The sequence below is a fragment of the Giraffa tippelskirchi genome, chromosome 1, assembly GCF_054371585.1.
Source record: "Giraffa tippelskirchi isolate mGirTip1 chromosome 1, T2T-mGirTip1v1.2.pri, whole genome shotgun sequence".
NCBI classification, from domain to species: Eukaryota; Metazoa; Chordata; class Mammalia; order Artiodactyla; family Giraffidae; genus Giraffa; species Giraffa tippelskirchi.
In genome coordinates, this window is record NC_137275.1 from 61075874 (window position 1) to 61090875 (window position 15002).

Here is a 15002-nt window from a genome sequence, read left to right on the forward strand (position 1 = left end):
TCAACATCAGTCCTTCCAATGAACACCCAGGATTGATCTCGTTTAGGATGGATTGATTGGATCTCCTTGTATATATATGTATGTATATATATATATATACATACCACATCTTCTTTATACATTTCTCTGTTGATAGGCATTTAGGTTGCTTCCATGTCCTGGCTATTGTAAATAGTGTTGGAATGAACATCAGGATTTATACATCCTTTCAAATTATGGTTTTCTCTAGATAAATGCCTAAGAGTGGCATTGTTGGATCATATGGTAGTTTTATTTTTAGTTTTGTAAGGAACTTTCATACTATTCTCCATTGTAGCTGTACAAATATTACTCTGAGGCAAGCTAAAATTTAGAACCAGGGAGATCAAAGGAAATCAGCAACAGGACTGAACTGCAGCTGTCAAACTGCCAATGATATGAAAAAATAATAAAATGATAGTGATATCTTAGAGACAATGCCAGGGGGAACAGTGTTTCAAGAGTGAGAGAAAGGTCAATTACATACAATAATATCGAGTATATGAAATCTATATTCATATCTATCATATATTGCCTAGAAACTGGGTGGGAGCTAAATGTGAAGTCAAAAGAGGGTTTTACTTAAAATGAGTAATTCAGCAAGATTTCTGCCTGATGGAGATGATCAAAGAGAAGGGGAGAATTGACAACAAAGATGAAGCAATGACTTTGAGTGGTAACAGTGGCTGGGATCTAGTGTTTAAGGGGAAGAACTGGCTTCTACTAGAAGAACAGAGAGTTCAGTCATAGTAACAGAGTCAATGAGCTCTGCAGCTTTTAAGTGTGCAACTATGATTGTAAGAGTGTGTAGAATTTACCTTTTGGGATTTTTTTCTCAATGATATAAAAAATACTGCATGGTTGAGCCTGGGGATGAGGTAGAAGTTCCTATACGTTTGAGAAGACTGTAGAGATGTGAATTGGTCCTTTGGAATGGTAAGGAAGTGTGGAGAGTAAGAAAATGTAGTAGGATGGCTAGATAGACGTAGAGATTCCCCAAAACTGGCCTTAAAAAACACAAAGACCATAGTGTAAGGTAGATACATTTGGTGACTGTATTATATACCATGATGCAGACCTTAAGTAGGTGGAGGCTTAGAATAAGCTAGTGAAGATAACAAAGTAAGAGAAAGGAAATGTGACTGTTATAATAATGCATCGAGGTATTCAGATGAATCAGAAAGATCATGTTTACATTGGTTTTCCTTTACTTCTGTATCAAATAACATGAGTTTATTTTCTTATAGTTCTGCTAGTCAAAAGTCTGACCCAGGTTTAACTGAGCCCAAATCAGAGTCAGAATGGCCGAGGTCCTCTCTAAGAGGCTCATAGAAAACATTTCTTTGTGACTTTTAGCTTTTAGAGTTTTCTCAGATTCCTTAACTTTTGAACCTTTTTTTTTTTTTCCCATTTGCAAGTCAAGTGATGGTCAGTCTCTCTCTTGTTTCATAATTGACACTTCATTCTATTTTCCTCTTACATTTTATTTTTTTTAAATTAATTAATTAATTAATTAATTAATTTTTTTATAAATTTATTTATTTTAGTTGGGGGCTAATTACTTTACAATATTGTAATAGTTTTTGCCATACATTGACATGAATCAGCCATGGGTTTACATGTGTTCCCCTTCCTGGACCCCCCACCCACCTCCCTCCCCATCCCATCCCTCTGGGTCATCCCGTTGCCCCGGCCCTGAGCCCTTGTCTCATGCATCGAACATGGAATGGTGTTCTGTTTCACATATGATAATATACATGTTTCAGTGCTATTCTCCCAGAACGTCCCACCCTCACCTTCTCCCTCAGAGTCCATAAAATTGTTCTATGCATCTGTGTCCCTTATTCTGTCTCGCATATAGGGTTATCGTTACCATCTTTCAAATTCCATATATATGCATTAGTATACTGTATTGTTGTTTTTCTTTCTGGCTTACTTCACTCTGTATAATGGGCTCCAGTTTCATCCATCTCAATAGAACCGATTCAAATGTATTTTTGGGGTGGAAAGTCCTGTAAATATCAATTAAATATAATTTGTCTATTGTATCATTTAAAGTTTGTGTTTCCTTGTTAATTTTCTGTTTAGTTGATCTATCCATATGCGTGAGTGGAGTATTAATGTCTCCCACTATTATTGTGTTATTGTTAATTTCCCCTTTAAAACCCCTTCTGTTTACATTCAGCCCACTCAGAAATCCAGAATAATCTCATCATTTTAAGATCTTTAATGTAATTGCATCTGCAAAGTTCTTTTGCCATGTAAGATATCATATTCACAGGTTTCAGGAATTGGGACATGGGCTTTATTCTGCCTTTCACAATAAGGAGAGAAAAATAAGTGAAACACAAGTAGAAGGAATGAGTTAGTTCCCAACAATTTTGAAGACTGTTTGAGTATGCTTATTAGAAGGAATGATTTGATATTACTGAGGCTGCCTTGCTCCACATTATCTTTTTTCTGTTATTCCTCCTGGGAAAAGAGTTGGATACACGTTCAAGCCTCCCTTGAACCTAGATGTAGTCATATGACTGAACTCTGGCCAGTGGAATGTGAGTAAAATTGATATATATCACTTTCAATCCTGGCCTGCAAAGTTATCTCATGTGTGGTCTTCCATTTTTCTCTGTAATATCTGAAAAAAAGAAAAAAACACTATTTATTAGGTTGGTGCAAACATAATTATGGTTTCAGACTGTGAATTTTAAATCATTATAACTAGGCTCAAACACATTTTTATTAATCAAAATAGGAACTATTACAATCAACACACTTTTGCCAACCAGAAATGCTTGCTTATTCCTGTAGTGTAAAAATCCATGCTTCAGGATTCAACAAAATCTTGGAAAGACTTTTCTGCCTCCTGCTGGTTGTAGAAGCATTTTCCCTGTGAAACAATAGAAATGTACTTACTCGCAGTCTAGTATTCTTGCTTGGAGAATTCCATGGACAGAAGGGCCTAGCAGGCTAAAGTCCATGGGGTAGCAAAGAATTGGACATGATTGAGCGACTATCACTCACACAGACTACTCACAGTCTATAGACTGAAAATTGGGGATCAGAGTGCCAGTGTGATTGGGCTATGGTGAGAGCTCTCTTCCTGGTTTCCTGATGGCCAACTTCTGGCTATGTTGTCACATGGCAGAGACAGAAAGAAAGTTCTCTTCCTCCTCCTTTAAGGCCATAGGTTTTACCAATTTAGAATCCCATTTTTATAACCTCAGTTACAGTAAATACATTCTAAAAGTCCTATCTCCAAATATAGTCACATTTAGAGTTAGGGTTTCAACATATGAGTTGTGGTTGCGAACACACTTCAGTTTATTGTACTATGTTACCAAAATTGGGACATACATGCAATTAGTGAATAAATAAATATTCATTGATTTTAATTTTGATGCATTCAACTGATATCTGGTCAAATCAGACCCATGGAAAATCAGATAAGGTCTAATTTACTTCAACTCACTCCATTCTGATGATCAATGAAAAAAATTAGAGATAAATGCCATATAAATAAAAGTTTTAAAATTAAAAGCCAAATAATTACCAACACTCATTTTGACTGGAAGGCTTTGACTTGACTAAGAACTTGAAAATGTCAATGGCTTCAACATTTTCATATAAAGTATCTTCAGTTAAAAATATTGGTTAGAAAGAAAAATCATGATCAAGGTAGCCATACACATTATCTGTCTAGCATATATTCAGTAGCTTAAAATTCCTATATTCTAGGCAATACAATTCTTGCCATGACTATGGTGGATAATATATGTTGAAATTAGAACCAGAGTAATTCTCAAAATTCTTTTTTTAACAGCATTGCAAAGTAATGACATAGTTTGATATTACAGTGGAAATCACACTGTATACTCTTCACCCATTAAGCTACTAATATTTTTGCCTATAAAATACATTTATTCCAAAATGACTCCCCAGTAGCTCAGTGGTAAAGAATCTGTTTTCAGTGCAGGAGACACAGATTCAATGCCTGGGTCGGACATATCCCCTGGAGGAGAAAATGGCTACTCGTTCCAATATTCTTGCCTGATCAATCCCATGGACAGAGGATCCTGGCAGGCTACAGTCCAAAGGGTTGCAAAGAGTTGGACATGACTGAGCACACACACACATCATGATGAAGCCAGAATGAAGGAATTCTAAACTCATTAACTTATGAAGGGATGGTCTTTGTTCTCACTTTGCCAAATCAAGAAGAAACAAATAAATTTGAAATGTTACTATTGAGAAAGATTGACCATTGCTTTGACCTACTTTGATAATTCAGATGCTCTTATGTGAATGCCCCTGTGGAACTGTGGAAAAGATGATGAATACATTGTAAAAATAAGGGGAAAAAACTCAAGAAAATTAACATTTTTAGCTATTAGATACAGTCATTAGCAATATTCAGAAATAATCTGACAGCTTTCGCTACAATTTCCTTTCCTTTTGTTTAAAACAACTACTCTAAAGAAATGCATTCAGCTAGGTTATAATTAACATGACTGTCAAAAGATATTATATATCATCCACTGCTTACCATCCTAAGGTAGACAACGAGTAGCAGTACTATTGTTCTCTGTCTAATCAGGTCAAAGCAGTGGCAACTTTAATTAGAGTTATTGTCAAGACACTGCCTAAATTCTCAACAGTAAACTATGTCATATGTTTGCTCCTGCATCTTTTATTTTAACCTTATTGAGGGAGGGGTTAGTTTTTTATTTATAAATTGGCAAGCCTTTTATTATATGTGTCCTGAAAACACCTTTTCTTGTATTTAACAACCAATGACTAGCAGCTGACCTACTGGTTCTACCAGTATGTTAAAAGTCTAATGAATTTATTTTAATAATATATCAAACAATTGATTTAATAGCAAAAAAATCATGATAAATGGAACTCAATGTTTGTGGGAGAAACTTTTCCTATATAAATTACCGTATTCTAGGGAACATGCATTTTATAAAAATGCCAAATAATTGGTTATAAAAATGATTTGAACTTATTACTGAAAGTTTCAAGTTTGCAGGAATACTTGTCATTTAGCTGTGAAACATAAACTCTGTTCTGATTCCTCTACTTTTTTTGAAAGTATGGTACATGACTTTCAACAAGAAGGTTATTTCATGCACAATAAATGTTCTTTTAATTGAGAAAATTACAGATAATTCCATATTATTTTTAGATAGATTGACCTCTCAAGTTTTATACATTCATTATCCCTGTACAATTTCTGCTTAGGAGAAAGATTCAGAGTAAAATAAGAAGCTTATCTTAATACAGATAAATCCAGTTCATGAAAATAAATATAAATTATTTTGTCCTTTGTAGCATATGCATTGTTTAAAAATAAAGAGTGTTTGATTTTTTTTTTCCTTTGACTGCTAATTTATTCATTTTGGTTATGTTAATTTTCTGGGAAATTATGTTCACCTCTTTAAGGAAACATTTCTTGTTATATACTGACTTTCAGGTCATGGCATATGCAGCTTAAGATAATAAGACTAGCAATTACTTTTCTATTTTGACACACCATTCTAAGAACATTGTGTTGCATTTAATGAAGTAGGCCACTGCTGCCTTTAGGATGTATTCAGGCAGTCCTTGACTTAGGTGGCTTAGCTGTCCATTACACATAAATAATCAGCCAAGAATGACCAGTGGACTCTGGAAAATCTGCTTTCCCTCTCAATAGCCTCCTCTTCATTATTTCTTCTTACTCTTTCCACAAGACAACGCCTGGAGTGACCTGCCTCTTCTCTTCCAATGTGCACTCTCTCCTGGAATTTCTAGTCTGACCTCTTCACTGGATTTGTAGGAAATGTTCATGACCACGGGCCTGGGCTGGCTGTTGGAGGCAAGAAAAAGTAAGACAGGAGAGAAGCTACATCCCCATCAATTTCTACTGCTGTCCTTCAGTGCCACCTGAGACCTCATGCCTCTTAGGAACACCATTTTAGCTCCTCAGTACATCCTATTGTAATAAATACTCACCTTCTTAGGCCTATGACAATTTTTTTTTTTTTAATATTTTTGGCCATGCCATGTGGCATCTTATTTCCCTGTGTGCACTATGTGCTTAATTGCTTTCAGCCCTGTCCGACTCTGTGCGACCCCATGGATTGCAGTCTACCAGGCTCCTCTGTCCATGGGATTCTCCAGGCAAGAATACTAGAGTGGGTTGCTATGTCCTTCTCTAGGGGATCTTCCCAGCCCAGGGATTGAACCTGTGGCTCTCATGTCTCCTGCATTGGCAGGTGGGTTCTTTACCACTAGCGCCACCTGGGAAACCCTCTTAATTCCCGGCTGCTGCTGCTAAGTCGCTTCAGTCGTGTCCAGCTCTGTGCGACCCCATAGACGACAGCCCACCAAGCTCCGCCATCCCTGGAATTCTCCAGGCAAGACATTCCCTGACCATGAGTCAAATCCATGCCCCTTGCTTTGGGAGCTCCGAATTTTAACAACTAGATTAGCACAGAAGTCTGACGAATTCAGCCATACGTTTTTACTCTAGAATTTTAAACCCCTTTCCATATCTTATGGAAAAAATAGAGCTAATCTAAAATGTAAAAGAAAGAGGGATAAGGAAGTGGAGACAGGAAAAAGGAAAAAAGAGACAGAGAGAAAAAACTATTCTATTTCTAATCTGAAATCTAGTCCGTCAATAAAAGATATTTCAAAAGAGACCAAAAAAAAAAAAAAGAAATTAGTCATTTCTTGAGGTCTTCAATAAAAAGTAAATAACAAAAAATGTCACTTGGCCTGGCAGAGTTGGAAGGATTTGGAGAAAGAGGTCATCGTTGTTTCCTTCTTTAACAGTTTAAAGCTCCTGTATGTCAGGGTGTCTGCTCTAGTTGTTCAGCATTTCCATTCAAGTCTTTCATTGTCCTTGACCCGGCCTCCTATAGCTCTGCCCATGGTGATACTACTGGTACTAAGAATCTTTATTCTCCTTGACTGTGAGAGAGTGGAGAGCAGAGAGCCGGGGAGTCTGAGCTGGAGAGACCTCAATTCACTGAAGGTGCCTAAACTATTTTCTTTGCACTGAGGTTCTCTAGTGCTTTGGAAACCGTGCTATATTTTTGGCATTTAGGAGGATAAATGGGTAAAAGAACCTAATCAAGACAGATAAACTATTCCTACAGGCAAAGTGTATTTTTGAATTTCAAACAACAAACTTATCTATAAACTTTTGGAAAACTTTATGGTTATAAATTGGTGTTTTTGAAACTTCCAAATGAATATAAAAAGTTTATTGAGTTGCTCTGCAACTCAGGCTTGCTCATCTTTGAGAAAGCTTTGCTTGGTAGTAGGGTTTTAGGAAGAAAAAGCAGAAGCACAGACCTTCCATTTTGCCTCTCTTTTCAACCTGCAATCCCTTCACCTATCCTTTTTGTTATGCTCCTTTTTAAGTATAATTCCTGGTCATTGTTACATGTATTGGAGGACAGGCAATTTGTTAAAAAACCAGTGTGAGTAAGCTGGACTTTGCAAGCTTAAGTCCTTTGAGCAAATAGTATTCACTTCGGCCAAATCAGCAAAAGGATTCTCCTGTTAAAAAGTTTGAAAAGCAGTAGCTTAAAGTATCATATCTCACAAGGGAATGCTCGTTTAAATAGAGATCCCAAGGATCAAAGTTGTAAAGCCAGAGAAACGGAAGCTTTGAATAAAGTAACTAGTTAAGGATATTTAGAGAAGACCTGCAAAAAGCAACTTTTATAGGTGAGGGGGAAAAAATTAATATTGAATGCATTTGCAAAGTTATCAGGTACATATTCCCTTATTTTGTCAGTAAGTATTTACTGAACACCAGTATGTCCCTAGTGAACACATATGGGGGATGCAATGAGGAATGTGATAGAGCTCCAAGCAAGAAATTGTTCAAAATCCACAGAAGAAGAAAACAGTCTGGTATTATGAGAGGTCTAAACAGAGGGAAGAAAAGGACAGGAAACTGACTAATTTCAGTTTGTGGGAGTTTGAGGGGGATGGAAGAGTAGAGGACTGGGTCCTAGAACTTTTCACAAGAAGAAATCTAAGAGGGTTGTCTGTCCCAGTCAATTCATAACAAATCAAAAAAAAAAAGTAGGCCACTTCACCTGTAATATACATCTCAAAGCCTAATCGATAAATAGAACTTTTTCCATTTAAAATTCCATGGCAATATATCTTTTTAATAAGTACTGGCAAACATATTTTAAAACCTGTGTCATCAGGGAGCTGTCATGTGAAACATAAGGTACATTCTAGGAAGAGAGGCGAACATCCCATTTGAACGTGACAGGCTGAAGTCCTTCAATGGCACCTGCCTGCAAGAACAATGGCACAGTTCTGGCTGTGGGGGCTTGTTGACTTGTGCTTTTCTCAGAGTGGTTGATGGCAACAGTTCTTAGAAATGGAAACTTTGAAAGACGCTAAAATGGTTTATTTCTCCAGTGAGTCCACTACAAACAGCATCATTTCTCCTGGAAAGGCAAGTTAAGCAGAGTGGTTTGGTTCTTAACAGCTCTCATAAGCTTTCTTTGGCACAATTTTATTAGCATCAAAACCTTCAGCAGCCTCAGGAACTCACCTTCACCGAGCAATTTATGAGTTCCCTCCCTTGCTTTTTCATCCTTTCATAGGAACTCTCAAACATTCAAGTTGCTACCCACACTCACCCACCACTCTCTATTTTAATAGAGAGATGAGGGAAAAAAAAAAAAGACAGAAGGAATATTTTTGACTCTTTCTCCTTTGCATTAAATAAGCAGAAGGGCTCAGTTTTGCCTGACTCCTTTGTTACAGGAATTGGGCTCCATCACTCTTCTTGTTTCTGTGGCTGAATCTTTGTCCTTCTGAAGCCTAACCACAGTCTCTGCACACACAAAGGGGTTCTGCTTTATGATACAATTTGTTTGAAACCTTGAATTAAGCCCCAGTATTTATTCACTTAATGACTCATTAAACACTTCAACTAAGGCATTGTGCTTGGTGCTTGAGATATAACCATGAACATGACAGGGTTCCTGCCTTCAAGGGGCTTGAAGTCCCATCTAAAAGGAAAATAATTGTACAATTATTTGAATTATTTGAAAAGGGCAACAAGAGAAAATAGAGATGTCACAAGCCTTGTAGATTTCATCCCACGTGCTCTTCACTTTTCCTCTACAAAATTATACTTCATAATAAAGAAGTCATCACTTTCTGGGGAATGAACTTCAAAAACAGAGCATCAGAATGAGATATTTGATTATATCTGGATTATACCAGTATTAGTGGGACAGTGATAATACTTGGTATATGGTGGCATCAAAACTCTTAAAGCTTTTATCTATGGTTAATTGGAATTAAATTAAGGTAAAAAATTAGGCATCAAGATACATGGAACTGTATCACTTGAAATCATGGGTCATTTTAAGGAGTTTGAAGCAGACTGGCTTATTTTAACTGAAGTGGAAACTTTGTAAGAAGAAAATTATAAGCTAAAGTCACATCTGGTCCCATCAGTTCATGGCAAATAGATGGGGAAACAGTGGTTAACTTCATTTTGGGGGGCTCAAAAATCCCTGCAGATGGTGATTGCAGCCATGAAATTAAAAGACACTTACTCCTTGGAAGGAAAGTTATGACCAACCTAGACAGCATATTAAAAAGCAGAGACATTACTTTGTCAACAAAGATCTGTCTAGCCAAGGCTATGGTTTTTCCAGTAGTCATGTATGGATGTGAGAGTTGGACTACAAAGAAAACTGAACGCTGAAGAATTGATGCTTTTGAACTGTGGTGTTGGAGAAGACTCTTGAGAGTCCCTTGGACTGCAAGGAGATTAATTCAGTCCATCCTAAAGGAGATCAGTGCTGGGATTTCATTGGAAGGACTGATGTTGAAGCTGAAACTCCAATACTTTGGCCACATGACGAGAAGAGCTGACTCATCTGAAAAGTCCCTGGTGCTGGGAAAGATTGAGGGCAGGAGGAGAAGGGGACGACAGAGGATGAGATGGTTGGATGGCATCACCGACTCAATGGACATGAGTTTGGGTGAACTCCGGAAGCTGGTGATGGACAGGGAGGCCTGGCGTGCTGAGATTCGTGGGGTCACAAAAAGTCGGACAAGACTGAACGACTGAACTGATCTGAAGGTCATCATACTGCCAACTTTGGCAAAGTATGAAATACTACTCTTGCAGATGTGCAAATTTTAAGAATATCATCACTTTCAGATGTTGGCTATAAAGAAAATCATAGCAGGATCTAACTCTAAGGTCTCAGAGCTGTGAAGGGGCTGCTTTTAGAACACCAAGTGACTATGAGATTGAAAGAGCCCATGATGATCTTGGAATTATGAAATACACAAAATCTATGGTTAAGTGGGCACAGTGGAGATTCACAGCACTACAATAAAATTATATATTTGGGATTAGGTTGGTACAGGCATAGAAGGGAAAAGTACATTAAATAAACAGTAAAAAAAAAAAAAGATAACTTGTCAACCACTTCTCCTACTACCCTGCATACCTACAGCTAGTGGATATAAGGGATCCTTTCAACCAAATGGCAGAGGAAAGAACTTGGGCCCAGTTTACAGGCTACCCTGGGTTAAAGTTTGGTGCTAGTCAAGAATGGACAACTGATGCATCATAGGCCCATTTGTTGGTGATTTCAAAGTATTTGGTGATAGATGACAGAGGTCAGTGCTTCAGTTGTGTACTTATTGTCTAATGTGTAGAGGAGGAGAAGTAACATGACGTAGTCATTCTGTGCTGGAGCAATGGATTCATGAAAGTGAGCTTTTGCATTCATGTGTATGAAATAAGGGAGAAGGCAATGGTAACCCACTCCAGTACTCTTGCCTGGAAATTCCCATGGATGGAGGAGCCTGGTAGGCTGCAGTCCATGAGGTCGCGAAGAGTTGGACACGACTAAGCAACTTCACTTTCACTTTTCACTTTTCACTTTTATGCATTGGAGAAGGAAATGGCAACCCACTCCAGTGTTCTTGCCTGGAGAATCCCAGGGACGGGGAAGCCTGGTGGGCTGCCATCTATGGGGTTGCACAGAGTCAGACACGACTGAAGTGACTTAGGGGCAGCAGCAGCAGTATGAAATAAGGAGCTTCCCTAGTGGCTCAGCGGTAAAGAATCCACCTGTAATGCAGGAAACACAGATTCGATCCCTGGGTCGGGAAAAATCCCCTGGAGGAGGGCATGTCAACCCACTCCAGTATTCTTGCCTGGAAAATCCCATGGACAGAGGAGCCTGGTGGGCTACAGTCCATGGGACCACAAAGAGTCAGACACAACTGAAGCGATTTAGCATGCACACGTGCATATGCAGTAAACCCAACAACAAGGGATGATTTTTTTTTTTTTTTTTACTCCTGGAAGTTACAGATTTCAGTAACAGAGATTAACACAAAGTCCTCTATCATTTTTTTCTTGAGACAAATAGGCAGCCATTTGGTGATTATATCAAACACTTTATATTTTGAAGGAGACAGAGTTTTGTCCTTACTGGAATTAACACTTATTCCATTTGTATGTTTACCTTTCTTACCCACAAAGCTCATGCCAGGAAAATATCTAGAGTCTCAGAAGTATTTTCCATGAATTGAAAGGAGACCTTGCACCAACAAGTTGTAGTTGAATGGAATATCAGTTATGTCGCCTATGTAGAGTTACTGAGTCTTAATGTCTTAGTAGCTTATTTTCCTCTGCCTCTATGATCTTACTTTGTGCTTATAACTTTGAATTGGACAATCACTCCATCTTGTTCTAGGCCTACATAATGCTAGTATGCAGTATAATTCCATCTTCTTGACTTACACTTGTGTTTTCAACATTTCACATTCTAATATTACTTCATAAGAACTAGCTGGTGAGTTTATTTTAGCCCTGTGACCTTTTACTCTATGTTACTACAAGCTAATAGTTTATATATTTCAAATAATGTTATAAATATACTAACTATTCTGCTTCCATTTTGAAAACAAAGTATACTTTCATCATCTGTGAAATGGAGATAGTGTTTATTGCTCTAGAGATTAAATGAGATAATACATATGTTATCAGAAGCATGCTTGGCGTATAGTAAGCTCTTGTGAATATTTGTAAAAATTATTCTTCATATATATATCATTCATAAGGAACACAAAAATAAATATATATATGTATATATATATACACATATATATACATATATATATAACAGAAAAAGTAAATGAATAACAACACAATTCAACTTTGATTTATTCACTGAGAGTGAGACACAATAACGACTAGATAGATGATAAATATAGGTAGATGATAGATAAATAGGGTATTTCTTAGGTGGCACTAATGTTAAAGAACCTACCTGCCAATGTAGGAGACTCAGGAGATGTGGGTTCAAACCCTGGGTTGTGAAGATCCCCTGGAGGAGGCCATGGCAACCCTCTCCAGTATTCTTTCCTGGAGATTCCCATGGAGAGGAACCTGGTGGGCTATGGTCTATAGAGTCACAAAGAGCTGGACACAATTGAAGTGACTTAGCATGCACACATGCACAGATAGATAAATGAATAAACAGATTGGTGTATGTTTGGCTTTATACTGAACTGTTATAAACTTTAAATTGAGAACTTCTTAACTGCTGCTAATATATATATATATATATATATATATATTTTTTTTTTTTTTTTGTCGGATACCTCATGGAAATGAAACACAATGCAGCTGAACATGTGGTAAGATGTCAGCAGCAGTATGATTCCTAATCAGATGAAATAACTTCTAGTTTTCCTGCCAAGAAGAGCCCTTACTTTTTTAAGAACACCACTTAATCATCAGGGTACAGGTTATAGATCACTCTTTTTCCATGCAAGTAGTAGACTTACAAGTTGGAAAAGGAACTGCTGTATACATGTTTTATGGCTTAACATTACCATATACCAAAGGACATATTTTGGTTTTAACTCTTTCTAATTGATAGGTTCATGCAGAAAGACATTAAATTTTTTAATATCCTAGAGTATTCTTAAATTTTTCATGCTTTAAAGTTTTTGCATATATTATTCCCTGTTCCTATAATATTTTAAACTGTTTTCTCAAGACTCAGCTCAAATGTCACTTCCCTATGAATATAAATTCAAATTAAGGAGTAAAATTTAAAGTCTTTGAAAAAATCTTGCACAATCTGCCCTTAACTCCAACTTCTGATCTTTATGTCCCTCAACCCTTCATATCATCATATCTTTAACCAAATATCTCCTCAGAGAGTCCTTTCCTAGATGCCATTAGCGTTAGTTTCCTGTAACTGCTGTAACAAATTACCACAAACTAGGTGGATTAAAACAATAAAAATGTGTTTGCTCACAATTCTGGAGGCCCCAAAATCCATACTGTCACTGGACCAAAATCAAGGTTTGGCAGGGTTACATTCCTGCTGGAGTCTCTAGCGTGAATACAAGCCTTGCTTTTTCAACCTTCTGGTGGCTGCCAGCATTCTTTGGTTTGTGGCCACAAACATCCAATCTTCAAAATTTTCTCTGTCTCAACTTCACATTCCCTTCTTGCTTTTATTTGGATATTTTAAATGCATTTAGACCTAATCTAATCTTGCTATCTCAAGATCTTTGATCATAATTACAAAGTCTAACTTTTACAAATCCCACTGATTAAGACTTAATATCTAACTGGATGATTACTCAGCCTGCTGCAGCATTAAAAGAAAAAAAAAAATGACCTGGATTACCACCAGTGCTTGCTGACACTCCATATGTCTTTTCATTGCTTTATTCTCTTCCAAAGAAATTATAACTAGCCAATATATCTTATATTTTCATTATTAATCTTGCTTTTCTACCTTGTTAGAGTGTCAGCTCTGTGTAACAAGAATTTTTGTCTATTTTTTAACCATTATGGAAGAATAATTTTCACTTAATAGCTCCTCAAAAAATATTTTGTTGAAGAATGAAGGACACAAAGCAGGAATAAATACATGAATAACTGTTATAAAGTTTACAGCTTATTTTTAATTACAGAACATTAAATTAGATTCTGTAAATGAATGCTGTAATAGTAAATTTTCACACCTAGAATTGTTCCAAAAAACACCTGTACAACTATTTTATGGGAATATTCTCAGGGAAATTGTATGCCCAATAATGGTTTAGATGAGATATATATGCCTTCCAAATCTAACTGAGATTATTTGAAACTTTTGTACAGTGTTAAGGCATTTAATATTCTTAAGATCACATAAGACTTCTTCTTTCTTCATCTAGTTGTTATCATTCTAGCTTGAAAAGTTAATAATATTCCTTGATTCCAGATTCTCTAACTCCTCTTATAAAGTTAGCTATTTTTCTGTTTTCAGTAATATTCAATGTACAGAGAGAGAGAGAATAAGAGATGATATTATATGGATTAACATTTATTATTAAATGATACTAACCATGTCAGGTGTCTGCACTGGGGTTAATGGTGAAAGAAGAGTCAGGATGGCCCAGTGCTAGGTGTTAGAGCCCAAGCAGTGTGAGGAATGCAACCATTTATGAGAGATGCCTGGTGTTAGATATCAGAGTTGAACAACAGGGACACTGAGTACAAGATACCAGAGTCTGAGTGTGAGCAGGATTGTGAGTAAAGTATTTATTTAGAGTGGGAGTGCTCAAGTAAGGGTGGCATAGCTTGAGTTAAATGAAAAGGGCATGTAGGTGGGGAGAAAGCCAGTATGGATATCAGAGTCCAAGTAGGATAAAGAGAGCTTCTTTGAAGTGTAGTTTCTTGACACAGATTGCTAGAACACAGATGCAGAGAGCAGGATGTCAACACTTGGTCTTGCTGTGGATTGACAAAGTCCAAGGATAAAAAGGTTTTTCAAACAACAGAGGAGCAGCACAGATATATTAGGCTTACCTGTTAATGTTGCTATAGATCAGTTATTAGGGTCATTGTCTAAATTACACAGATATATAAAAATATATATTTAAATGTCACTAGGAAATTTTATAATGCATCT

The 15002-nt window shown here is 36.9% G+C and overlaps 1 long non-coding RNA gene across 1 annotated transcript; it reads right to left on the bottom strand.

Annotated features, from left to right (window-relative positions):
* Positions 1-2300: 2300 nt before the first annotated feature.
* LOC145521223 (uncharacterized) lies at positions 2301-12463 on the bottom strand. The gene is made up of 4 exons (XR_014065245.1): positions 12357-12463; positions 5742-5869; positions 2792-2905; positions 2301-2653 (listed from the first exon to the last, which is right to left on the bottom strand). It is a non-coding gene; the product is annotated as an uncharacterized LOC145521223 (long non-coding RNA).
* Positions 12464-15002: the final 2539 nt, after the last annotated feature.